The 3,420-nt window shown below is 41.7% G+C and overlaps 1 pseudogene; it reads left to right on the top strand.

Moving 5' to 3' along the window:
- The first annotated feature begins 2,197 nt into the window (after positions 1–2,197).
- LOC113178035 (vomeronasal type-1 receptor 97-like) lies at positions 2,198–3,027 on the top strand (annotated as a pseudogene).
- Positions 3,028–3,420: the final 393 nt, after the last annotated feature.

Here is a 3,420-nt window from a genome sequence, read left to right as displayed (position 1 = left end):
TCCTCCTGCCTCTGCCTCCCGAGCTGCTGGGATGACAGGATTGTGCCACGTTGCCCAGGTAAATGTGAAATTGCACATTGGAGATACTATATTTTTAGTTCGTTGCAGTTTCATTTGATACCTTTAATTTTCCATTTTTCTCAGGACATAACTAATCTTTTAATCTATTGTACCAGGATGAACTATTATTACATTGATTACAGGTCTTTTTAGAGCAGAGCATTATCATCTAATTCCAGTACCTGGAACATCACAAGGTATACTTAAAATTCTTGTGTTTATTTTAGGTTTGTAGGTCATGGGCTTCCATTTGTTTCCAGGTCTAATAGATTTTTATATAATTTTGTATAAATAACATAAGAAACTTGGCTGGGGTTGTGGCTTGATGGTACATTGCTCACCTAGCATATGCAAGGCCCTGGGTTCCATCCTTAGCACCCCTTAAAAATAAATAAATAAAATAAAATGATATCGTGTCCAACTTAAAAAAAATAAATTGCATAATAAACAAACAAACATTTTGATTGTTCTTTCCAGAGGAAGAGTGAGACTTTTTCCTGTCTCCATTTATGAGGATGAACCTGAAGGATGATCATTTAGGTTCCCAACAGAGTGGAATCCAGCACACACTGTGCCTCACCTACAAGTAGGTGCCACCTGCCTGCTACTCCCTCAACCCAAGCCTCCAGATATGCCTCTGTTTTTTCTGCTTTGTTTCAAGAGCACTTTTATTTGATGCAGTATGAATCCTGGAATTTTCTGTATGGAAATTATGGAGTACGTGAGCAGGAAATCCAGGAAACCAGGTGGTCCATGTGAAAATGTAGTGGGGAAAAGGGCATTTGTCAGAAATCACAGGGAGAGAATCTACAAAACCTCAGGAGAATCTAGGGACCTCTCACCCCCAGAATCCAGGCATCACAACATGTGGAAAGGGTACAGGCTAATTTGAACTTTAAATCCAAGTAAAAGAACTTGGAGTTGTCTACAAGATTGGGACACACTTTTTTTGACAAGGGAACTCATAGGAAAATTTGAGCACCTCTCCCCAGATGGTTGTTATCCAGAACAGAATCAAATCAAGGGAAAAAGTGAAATATTCGCCAGGGGACTCCATAGTTCTGTGCTCCCCAGTGGGATCTTTTCACCTTAGGAGAGACACTAAAATTGCAGGCTGCAGAGAGAGATGAGCTCAGAGCACCCTTTCCTTAGAACCATGCAGGTTTTGCTCAGATGCACCAAGTGCTCTGCATCCATCCAGGTAAGTGCCTCTCTTTTTTACAGAGATAGTGAGTGAGTACCTGAAATGTAGGAGGAGGTTTCAAGGGGCAAACTAGGTCTAGGAATGAGGTTTTTGGTTGCTTGAGACACCCAGCTCTCACCCCTATATTTAAGAAGACTAAGGTGCTCTGTGAAATGTGAGGAAGGAGATCTTCCTAGGTTGCATCATCCTTTGTGAAACAGAAAGTTAGGTGCTATTTTCAATAGGAAGTGCCAATTATCTCAGGCTTCTACTTAATTTTCTTCTAGTAACTACAGCAGTGCTCATGTTACATATCCGTTTCCCTGTTTGATATGCTATTTACTCCTAAACCAACAATCAGGGATGTAATAAGTCGCCTGTCTGCTTTGTACTAAATATACTCAGGTTTTCTTCTCTCACCTTCCTGAACAAATAGAATATTACTGATCTGTGATTACTAGACTCTGGGGAATTAAAAACCATAATTTTATATAGCCCAGAAGGTAATGAGGGCAACCTCACATTGCCACAGGCATCTATCAAACTTTCCCATAAAATCTTTCTTGTCCTATATTTAATAACACAATTTAAGAGTGAATGGTGCCACTCCATACTGTGTGCTCTGCCCATGAGAAAATTTCAAGTGAGAGGTCAGTGGTCCTGTGTCACCTTCCCATGAAAAGACCAGTGAATCTGATTGTGGTTTCCTTCTTCATGCCCCAACGACAAGGTAACAAGAATTGTCCATATCTAGGTAAGAAGAATATTTGTATCCATTAATCTTCTTTATTTTCATTATTCACTTAAACATTATTGTTGCCCTTTCCCTAATAATGAAAGTGTCTGAAAGGCCTTTGATTATATATGCCACATTTTTATCCATTCATCCAATGAAGGGGGTCTAGATTGGCTCCACAGTTCAGCCATTGTGAATTGTGCTGCTGTAAACATTGATATGGGGTCATGGCCAATGCCCTTATTTTTCTCATGCACATCTCCTTGCACATTACTGGGCACAGACCTAAGCCCACTAACCTGCCCATAGGTCTCCTGGCCCTAATCCACCTGGTATTTCTATTCATCAATGGCTTCATAGCTGCGGACATTTTTACACCTCAGGGGGACAGGTGGGGTAACCTGACATGTAAATTTCTCATCTACCTGTACAGGTTGATGAGGGGCTTCTCCATCTGTGCCACCTGCCTCCTGAGTGTCCTCCTAGCATCACCCTCAGCCCCAGGAGCTCCTGCTTGGCAAAGTTCAAACATAAATCCTCACGTCACAACCTGTGTTTCCTTCTCTCCCTGTGGTTCATCTATTCATCCTTCAGTAGCCACCTCTTCATCTCCATTGCTGCTACCCCCAATTGGACCTCAGTCAACTTTATGTACGTCACTGAATCCTGTTCCTTCATTCCCATTACCTTCTTCCTGTGTCACAGCTTCTCCACCCTGGTGACCTTCAGGGAAGTCCCCTTTATAGGAATAATGGCCCTCTCCAATGGATATATGGTGGCTCTCCTGTGCAGGCACAAGGGGCAGTCCCAGTGTCTCCACAGCACCAGCCTGTCTCCAGTGTCATCCCCAGAACTGAGGGCCACCCAAACAATCCTGCTGCTCATGAGTTGCTTCATGGTCATGTCCATCTTGGACAGCATTGTCTCTTATGTAAGAATCACACTGAAAGATGATCCAATATTTTACTGTATCCAGATCCTCATGACCCATAGCTATGCCTCGCTCAGCCCTTTGGTGTTCATTTGTACTGAAAAAATGAATAATTAGTATTTTCAGATATATGTGGGAGAACACATTAAACATTTCAGTAGCCAGTGGTGGATAAGTTCTGTTATGGTGAGAAACTGTGCTGAATTTGAAGTGATTTATCATGAAAGAGTGTGTAGAGTCTGGTTTAAATGCAATGCAAAGTCTCACTTCCTCTGTTAAACCATCCACTTGGCCAAACGTGGATGGCAAGTACATAAAATAGAGCCAAACCATGTGCCTCTCCAAGATATTACGGGGATGTCATGTTTCTCACTGGATCCTTAATAGGGGCCTGTGAGTTGAATGTCACTTATCATAACCTGTGCTATTCTAAACTCTGTATAGATACACAACAGTTCCAATGCTTCTCAGATATTGCATCATCTTCATTAACTGTATTTTTCCAAACTA

Source organism: Urocitellus parryii, unplaced genomic scaffold (assembly GCF_045843805.1).
Source record: "Urocitellus parryii isolate mUroPar1 unplaced genomic scaffold, mUroPar1.hap1 Scaffold_298, whole genome shotgun sequence".
NCBI lineage: Eukaryota > Metazoa > Chordata > Mammalia > Rodentia > Sciuridae > Urocitellus > Urocitellus parryii.
The sequence above is the reverse complement of the archived record's forward strand: the minus strand, read 5'-3'. Positions and strand labels throughout refer to the sequence as shown.